The sequence below is a fragment of the Portunus trituberculatus genome, chromosome 44 (assembly GCF_017591435.1).
Source record: "Portunus trituberculatus isolate SZX2019 chromosome 44, ASM1759143v1, whole genome shotgun sequence".
Taxonomy (NCBI): Eukaryota; Metazoa; Arthropoda; class Malacostraca; order Decapoda; family Portunidae; genus Portunus; species Portunus trituberculatus.
In genome coordinates, this window is record NC_059298.1 from 9,936,369 (window position 1) to 9,946,368 (window position 10,000).

Here is a 10,000-nt window from a genome sequence, read left to right on the forward strand (position 1 = left end):
ACACAAAAATAGATGAAAGATAAGACACAAACATACCCCTCTCTTTTTATCGTCCTTGTCAAGACGGCGCTGCTGATAAGATACGGTAAGTGATGTGACAAAATCTACCCTCTCTTACATCATCACTTTCATCCCTCCCGCCCTTCCTCCCTCCATTTAGAATTCCGAGTGCTTGATACGACTTGATAGCGACTACGACTCTCTCACAATTCTCACCCTAGTTTGTCCAATTGGAGGAAAAAGATAAATTGTACAGTGATGGAAAATACAAGAAAGAAAAGTAATACAAAAATACATACAACAAAAAAACACGTATGTTTATCATTAGTCAAAATCAAACGATGACTTTTTATTTGTTGTTTAACTTAGTAGTTTTCTATAAGATCATTATTATACGATCTTTTCTTAAGGTGCATCAGTGTATTTTACTTAAATTCTCAGAGACTTCATGTATAAACAGAATTATTATTATTATTATTATTATTATTATTATTATTATTATTATTATTATTATTATTATTATTATTATTATTATTATTATTATTATTATTATTATTATTATTATTATCATTATTATTATCATCATCACTATAACTATTATCATTATTATTATTATTATTACCATGACGCGTTTCCATATTGATTCTCCTTACTATTTAGTGATTTCACACACCTTCAGAAACTTATGTGGGGAATCAAAATGGTGAAGACTGTGGCCGTTAATCTTCTGTCCTCCACAGAGCCTTCCTAATGTCAATAAAATGGTGTTTTCGTACACAAATCTCAAGGTAAAAATGTGTCCCACGATTGAAGGGATTACCCTAGAGTTACGATCATTGTGTCTCCTGCGCCTGATAAGTTTCGTATCGTACTGGCGGTGTTCTGTGCAGTGAAGGTTGTGTGATTGCTTGTGCCTGTGGAATTCTCTATCACACCCCCTATCACACTGCTCCATGCACTCAATGACGCAATCTCTGTCGCTGAGTACAGACAGTAATAAAAGCTTGTTTATACACTACAATGATTCGCTGGCATATAAAGAAGAGAAGAGATAAGGTGTGAGGAAAATACGTTGGATATACGTATTCTCTATCATTGTACTGTATAAACAGGTCATAAAAGGTTGCTGCCTCAGGACGCGACGAGGACTGTAGAAATCGTACAATTTGGGTCGTGCTATTTAACAGAATAGCATTAGAGGCGCTTACGAGATCCGACGAAAAACGAATATCATTATTTGGGTCACGCGAGCGAACACACACACACACACACACACACACACACACACACACACACACACACACACACACACACACACACACACACACACAGGTAAGCCACGCGTGACTAAGGGTAGAGTTATGTAGCCTCACACTTCGCCCAGGTATGATAATTGGCCTCAGCTTTGAGCCTAAAACACTTTTACCTCATTATCAAGGTCAGTCCTAAGTACATCGCAGTAAAAACACTCATACGTATCTCAGACTCTGGGCCTTATGGGTAAGATTTGAGGACAAGGCTTGTGTAGCGGTGCCCTCGTAACGGTGAACTTTGGTGATATTGATGATAGTAACAGGTGGAGCGGGTAGAAAAATAAACACTTTAATAGTTACGATTTGGCCCTTATAATGAAGATCTGCGCAGAGAGACCTTGTTTACCACTACTCTTGTGATAATGAGATGAAGTGATTTGAGGATGCTACTAGATATACAAAGTATAAAATAACATTCATTTAATTATGATTCCAGGCCATTGTGACGAAAGGTTGTGCGGAGGAGCTTATACTTACCAGTGCTTTGGTCATAGCTAAACTTAGTGATCTGGGTAATATTGATACTGTAGTTGCAATGAGTATTCAGGCAAATTCATGTGAATAAGTATAGTACTTATAATAAAGAACAACAAATTCATATAAATTATAGTATCATTCTTGTCCCTATGATAAAAGTCTCCAGAGATTTTATTTAACGGTGCCCTTGAAGTTACTGCACTTAATTAGTATAGTAAGGGCAAAACACACTATTAGAGCATAACTCTGACGACTGTAGCAAAGAATTTTAGACAGTATTAAAACTACTGATAACTAGGATTATGATGAGACTAATAGGTATGTCATCTTAAAATTGCGGCTTCAAAATGAGATACTTAACATTAACTTCATCGTGTTAATCATAGGTAGCAGTGTCGCAAAGAAGCCTGTTCAAATAAGTTTAAGTAGATTTGGTGAGTTTTCCTGTCAGTTCGTGTAATTTACCGAGTTACAGCTCCAATTCTTATTTTTTCTTTTTATGCTCTACCATCAAATTTAACCCGAAGTAGCAGTGTCGCAAACAAACTCTTCCCAGTAATTGTGAGTGGGTCGGGCGGGTTTTCCTTTCCTGTCACTGCGCCCAATATATTGATCTCACTCCCGTCCTACTTTCACCTTCGTTTCTCCTTATCGGTGGCTCACAACCTTCTTTTTACCCAACCGGAGCGACCTGGTGAGGGGAAATAGGACACACACAAAAAAAAAGCACACCGCAGAGATAAGAAAACTGGCTCCTTCGGGAAGCAAACAAGGTTATCAGGTGACATATGTTCCCCCGACCGCACCTGACCCAGTGGCCTTCTGCTGCAGCCCCAACGCTCGCCCTCCTGACCTTGAGCGAGGGAGCGAGGGGCGGCGGCCTATTGGAGGGGAAAGTAATGCGATGGAGAGGTGGGGAGAGGGTAAGAGCAGTGCAGCCCTTCATGCACGTATGAAATTCTCTTTTACAGCTTTTAACCCTCCATATAATCTTTATTCCGCACGTTATAATGAAAACCTCCACGGGTATAATTTTACTTTCGGCCCGTAACTGTCTATATAATTTAATTTTCATGCAGGTAAAGACAGGAATGGTAGTGTTAGTGTTGCTTAAGTGCGCATGGTCTGACGGGAAGGTCAGGGTTCGATTCCTGCCTGTTCTTTATACCATTTTAAGAGGTGAGGGTGCTTCAAGGCTGCTTCCATTGCGGCACGGCATCTGCGTGTCAAGGGAAGCCCGTGCCATGAACCAGATGACGCCCTGTCTCGCCCAGCCCGCCCCACCAGCACCGCCCTGACCACTCCCCCAACCTCGCCATGACACCGTCCGCCACACTTGACTCCTGACGCAATGCATTGCAACAATGAAAGCAGATGGTGCTGAAAACGCACACAGTTACTCATCCAGGCTAGGGATGATGCCAAGCACTAAAGGTAATAAACAACTTCGTAACATTTGCTAACTAGCGCCCACTTCCGCAAAATTATGACTCGTTTGTGAATCAATGCACGTACAAGAGAACAGAAACAAATATTGCCAAAGAAAATATCAGGTAATAAATGTTATACTAAAATATGTTGACATACACTTCTGATAACTTCTCTTAACATATAACACGTACTCGTAAATAAAAAGATTAGTAAAAAAGTATAAGAGAAGTAGTGCAAAAAAAAAAAAAACATTAACAGGATCAAGTTAACATCACATAAATCGTGTACAGTTCTTACTTCCTATTCCCGAAGCCACTGCAACTCTCGCACCATCACCATCATCACCACCACCACCAGGCAAGGCTCACCTCTGCAATAAAAAGAGCGAGATAAGAAAAAAAAAAAAAAAAAGTAAAGAGCCACTTAAGGATTTTTCTCACTTCTGCACTTTCTCCTACCTACGACTCGAGCTGTTTTAGGAAGAGATTATCAAGACATACGAGTAAAATAACTAACATGAACTTTCTATCACATCTAGTATCTTTTTTTTTTTTTGTCGGTAACAGCTATCATGAAGAGAATTTTAACCAATTACCTACTTTCTATTATTTTATCTATTCATCTTATTTCAATTTCATATGCTTATATATTTTTGTCATCTCCGTCCTCTAGATACATAAAGAGAAAAAATTACCTATTAACTAGTTCAACACTTTAGAATCACCAAAACACACCAAACCACTCGTCAGTTAGTCATAATAGAATAAACAACACACAATTGCATCGGATGAGTAATTGTAAAATGTTATAGTCCCTTGACAATGAACAGTATATTTCCTAACTTTATAACATTCTCTAACAACAATTACTATAACATAATAAAAACTGTGCCGTGGTATTCCAAGGATTAAGTTTGGCTGTTAAACTAATGATGTGTGTGTGTGTGTGTGTGTGTGTGTGTGTGTGTGTGTGTGTGTGTGTGTGTGTGTGTGTGTGTGTGTGTGTGTGTGTGTGTGTGTGTTTATACTTAGGTATATTCCATACCCAACACGCAAATGTCAACATACCAGACAGCATAACCAATTAAAAGCAAAGACTTCTGCCGTCATGAAACGCTTAGAGCAATCAATATACAGAAAGATCGTGGCATGTCACAAATCACACCTTAAGCTTATCTGGTGATCAAAAGAAAAGAGAAGATAAGTTAGCTAATCATTATGTCTTGTCACACCGGCTTCAACAAATTACCAAAGCAGAGAGAGAGAGAGAGAGAGAGAGAGAGAGAGAGAATATCACAACACCCACTACCACTATGCATAATATCGTAATAATCGAAGCATGACATTTGTAAGCTGATAGGTCAGTATTTCACAGTTCTATATTGAGCCGAAGCCAGAAGGGAGGGGCCTTTCTCGTCCCTATAAGCTGTTAAAGTATTGAGGATGTGATGCGGTAACGAGCAGACGCGTGAGGATGCTTAGCGTGTTACTTTATGAAACTTATTGTGTGGTTATGACTCACTGTTCTTATATTGTTGTTATGAAAGGGAGTTGGATTATATAAGTATTGGTGTGAGCTTTTGGTGATTTGATTTGACTTGTTTTAATGGGGCAGTGGGAGATTTGATAGATAAGTTTGTTCTCTCTCTCTCTCTCTCTCTCTCTCTCTCTCTCTCTCTCTCTCTCTCTCTCTCTCTCTAATTTCACATGGGTTCAAGGTTATATTTATTATTATTATTATTATTATTATTATTATTATTATTATTATTATTATCATTATTATTATGTAATAGACGCGTGATGTAATGTATAATACTAGCGAGGTGGTTAATAAATCGTGTGTGTCTGAAAGTAGTAGTAGTAGTAGTAGTAGTAGTAGTAGTAGTAGTAGTAAAGTAGTAGTAGTAGTAGTAGTTGTTGTTGTTGTTGTTGTTGTTGTTGTTGTTGTTGTTGTTGTTGTTGTTGTTGTTGTTGTTGTTGTTGTTGTTTTTGTTGTGGCAGTAGTAATCGTGTTAGTAATAGCAAAAATAGTAGCAGTGGTGCTAGGAGTAATAGGTAGATGGGTGTGTGCTGGCAAAGGATAGCCTAGTAGCTGGCGGCAATGTGTTGATATGAGCGTGGTGCAGTGGAGGCGTGGACTGGAGGGTCGCATTAAGGGCTCAGTAGGGGTTCAGACCATCGCGGCTCTCACTAAATATATTACTCATGGCTTTCTTGCCGCTGACCTCCTTATGACCCACACACTCAACACCTGACACCAAGTCTTTAAGGGAAGACATAAAGCTGCAGAGGGATTAACCTGCTGACAAGATACTTCATCATCGTTTTCTTTTTTTGTATCAATAGGACTGAAAACAAAAAAAATATATGAAGAAGTTTCACATTATTTGATAATGATTGCAACTGAAAGTGGTAAAAGATTGGCTCGTTTTCATCTCTTTCATACATTTACTTATGAATTCTCATAAACTGAATAAGAAGAAAATTTAATAATCTCCACACACTTCTCCAGTTAACCAAGAATAGATGAGTAAATAACTAAGCCCGCAGATCTAATTACAAATAAGTCTTAAGCTCTTACAATCCAAGTACCTTCATGGCTTCACGAGACAGAGATGATTAAACAAGTAATAAGGTAAATTAAAGAGTAAGTATGTCTTATACTATTATTAATCATACAACAACATAAAACTACTACTATACTGCTACAGATCCACCAGATATTCCCTTAGAAAAAAAAACGACAGGTAACATTTAAAACGACAACAAAGATTAGGTGAAAGAATAGGAATGATACACCTGGAGACACAAACCAGGTACCGAAATACAACAAACAGATAAAAGCCAGCACTGCAGAGTCTCCCGCCCTTATGAGTTATGAATAAACACCCACACTTGACCTTCAGGCTTTGTGTTATCATCATTAGCGAGACACGGGAGCTTTATCTCGCAACACGTGCGGGTCAGAGAGAGAGAGAGAGAGAGAGAGAGAGAGAGAGAGAGAGAGAGAGAGAGAGAGAGAGAGAGAGAGAGAACAAAATGTCATGTAAGAATATATTATAAAAACATTTGCATTTTTCTACTTTTTGTGAGTGTGAATCTCTTCTTACGTAATCGCTGAGTATCCATCGAAAATACGTCTCTCTCTCTCTCTCTCTCTCTCTCTCTCTCTCTCTCTCTCTCTCTCTCTCTCTCTCTCTCCCCGTTAATAGTAAGAAACATACTTAACGCGTCACCTTCTCCTTATCCTCTCATTATTTTTTTTTCTTTTCCTTCTTTTCCCTTCCACTACTACCTACCTATTTCCATGTCCTTTTCTCCCCTCCTCCTCTTCCTCTTTGTCTCCTCTCTCTATCCTTCTCCTCCTCCGTCACCTCTACCTCCATCTCTGCCTCCTAACACATATCGATCAACGCCTGTCAGTGAGTGTCAGTTTTTAGTCACAGTTGGAGTAAAATTATATAGTGCAGCTCACTCGCCTCAGCTGTCCCACGTGTTAAAACTCCAGAATGATAGACGCATATTTATCACCTGACCTACATAGAGCGGGTGATAAGAGCACATGTAAGCTTGCCATGTTGATATGTAGTAGTTTTATTACTGCCGTAGAGGTTAATGTGGTTATGGTTATCTTGGTTCAGCGTGAGTTGTGGTGTTAGGATGAGGTGTGTTGAGTGTTGAGTGGATTGATCTCAATGTATGTACTGTATATCTTGAGATCAGTGTTTGAGTGAGAAGTATGGTCGTGGTGAGTGTAAAAAGATATTATGTACTCCTACATCTTCTGAAGCCTTTTACAAGCTTATATGGGTTTGTACACTTCGACACAACAGTTATACACACAAGTGCTACTTCAAACCAAGATACACGGCATTATAAGTTATTTAAGCTGAATAAATAGTTACTTATTATATAGATATATATGCACGGTTCGGAATTAAAACGACATCAAAAGTAGGGTTAAATAAAAGTACACTAAACTGCTAATTGCAATACCTATGTTAAGAAGAACTTTAAATCCACGTAAGTAAAACATATAAGGAGACTAAAAAAGATCGAGTAAGTCCAGAAAGGAAGAAAAAAAGCAAGGGATTGTTGTGTAATGCCTCAATATGAATGACTTTTTATTCAACTTTTTCCTGTTCTTTTTTTTCTCGTGTGTGTGTCAAGGTAATACAATATGAAGTAAAATAAAAATAAAAGAAACTGAAGCAACACACACACACACACACACACACACACACACACACACACACACACACACACACACACACACAAACAAACCTACTGACCTCGCGCACACACAATCGCCTGGCCTCAATATCCAGCTCCTCTTCGCACGCTATTTCTTACTACACATTCTCTCTCTCTCTCTCTCTCTCTCTCTCTCTCTCTCTCTCTCTCTCTCTCTCTCTCTCTCTCTCTCTCTCTCTCTCTCTCTCTCTCTCTCTCTCTCTCTCTCTCTCTCTCTCTCTCTCTTTCGTACTGCGCGTGTGACATTCCTGTAGGCTATCACGACCCGCATGACTTAAGAGACTCTGTGAAGTAGGATACGAGCGAGGACAAGACAAACGGACAGACAGACAGTTGGGGGAAGGAAGGAGAAGGAAAGAACACACATACAGACTGACACTGACACATACATACAGACTGACACGACACACACACACACACACACACACACACACACACACACACACACACACATATACCAATCCCCATATGTATATTTTCAGTATGTATGTATTGCAATTCCTAATAAACCGTATATTATTATTATTATTATCATTATTATTATTATTATTATTATTATTACTATTATCATTATTATTATCATTATTATTGTTATTTTCATTATTATCATTATTATTATTATTATTATCATTATTATTATTATTATTATTATTATTATTATTATTATTATTATTATTAACACACACGCGCACATACACACACACACACACACACACACACAAACAACACAAACACACACACACACACACACACACACACACACACACACACACACACACACACACACACACACACACACATCGATCAGATAATTTAAAAGGGCCCACACAAATACACACGTCACTTATCACTTATCACCCCTAGGAACACAAAAGCTCTCTGCCATCCCTCTCTCTCTCTCTCTCTCTCTCTCTCTCTCTCTCTCTCTCTCTCTCTCTCTCAACCATCCACCCCCTAACTGAAACACGGTAAAAAAGACCAAATAATGTGACAAAAAAAGTATTCCTATCCCTTTTTAAGCCCCGACAATTAGAGTATAGGCGGTGGCGATGTGGTCATTCAAGATGGTTTTTGTGAGACTTTCGGCCTCCTAGGGACCCACTGCGCCGAACCACTCAGAGAGACCTTACTGGAGTTATCTATCTGCCGGTGGTGGTAGTGGTGGTTGTGGGTGAAGGTGACGGTCAGGGCTGTGGTTAGCAGGAGCAGGAAGGGCAAAAACGAGGAGGAGGAGGAGGAGGAGGAGGAGGAGGAGGAGGAGGAGAGGAGGAGGAGGAGGAGGAGGAGGAGGAGGAGGACTAAGCTGAGGAATATTAAGAATGAAGGTAGAAATAGGAGGAAAGAGAAGTAAAATGAAATAGATGAATAGAGAAAAATAATAAGAAAAAATAGGTGAACGGAGAAAATGAAAGGTAAAAGAAGGAAAAAAAAAAAAGAGAAGGAAAGAGAAGGTAAGAAAGAGGCGCTTGCAAAATTAAGGAAAATGAGAAGAGAAAAACGAGGAGAAAGGTTAAAAGATGTAGGAAAAGAAAATAGAGAGAGAGAGAGAGAGAAGGAGGAAGGTTGAAAATAGAGGAAAGAGATGAGAGAAAGGAGGAAGAAGTTTGAAAGAATGGAGGAAGAGCAAAGAAATAAAGAAGGAGGAAGCCTGAGAGAAGAAATGAGGAAAAAAAAAAGAGAAGGGAGAAGAAAGTTTATAAAATGGAGAAAAGAAGAGAAAGGAGGAAGAAGCTTAGGAGAGCGCATACATGATCCTTTAAAGAAGCAGTAGGACCACATGAGAGAAAATAAACCCAACAAAAACACAGAAAAAAGAAGCTGCACCGCTCTCTGCCAAGGGTTAACACTCGGAACCGGAAAGACAAGGAACTACAGATTGAAAAAAGAAACATAAAAAAAAAAAATAATAAGTAATCGGAAAATCGGAAAGTAAGCAATAAAAACTCACAATCTAATAAAGGAAATGAAAATTGACGATGTAGAAAAGTTATCGAAAAAAAAAAAAACAGGGAAACACAAAAAAATAATCGTAGAAGGGGGGAAGTTAAAGATACAGACAATACAACACCACCACACGTGTTATCACATCACAACACTCAACACCAGCCGTTAATCATCGCTCATAATCGACACATTCCATATACACGACTGACTGAGTAACCGACTGACTGACTGAATGACTAACTGACTCACTCACTCATTCACTCACTCACTCACTCACTGACGATTGACTGGCTGGCTGACTAATTGACTGACTGCTTGATTGGCTGACTGACTTACTGAATGAATGACTGACTGACTGACTTACTGACTGACTTACTGACTCACTCACTCACTGATGATTGACTGACTGACTGCTTGATTGGCTGGCTGACTGACTGACTGACTGAATGAATGAACTGACTGACTGACTGACTGACTGAATGAATGACTGACTGACTGACTGACTAACTAACTAACTAACTAACTAACTAACTGACTGACTGACTTACTGACTCACTCACTCACTCACTGAAGATTGACTGA

The 10,000-nt window shown here is 38.9% G+C and overlaps 1 long non-coding RNA gene across 1 annotated transcript in view; it reads right to left on the reverse strand.

Moving 5' to 3' along the window:
- Nucleotides 1-10,000, reverse strand: part of LOC123518995 — a 77,144-nt gene that overhangs the window by 38,993 nt on the left and 28,151 nt on the right. Inside the window, exon 2 of the long non-coding RNA XR_006678945.1 lies at nucleotides 3,519-3,591. This is a non-coding gene — a long non-coding RNA (uncharacterized LOC123518995). The remainder of the gene's footprint in view (nucleotides 1-3,518; nucleotides 3,592-10,000) is intronic.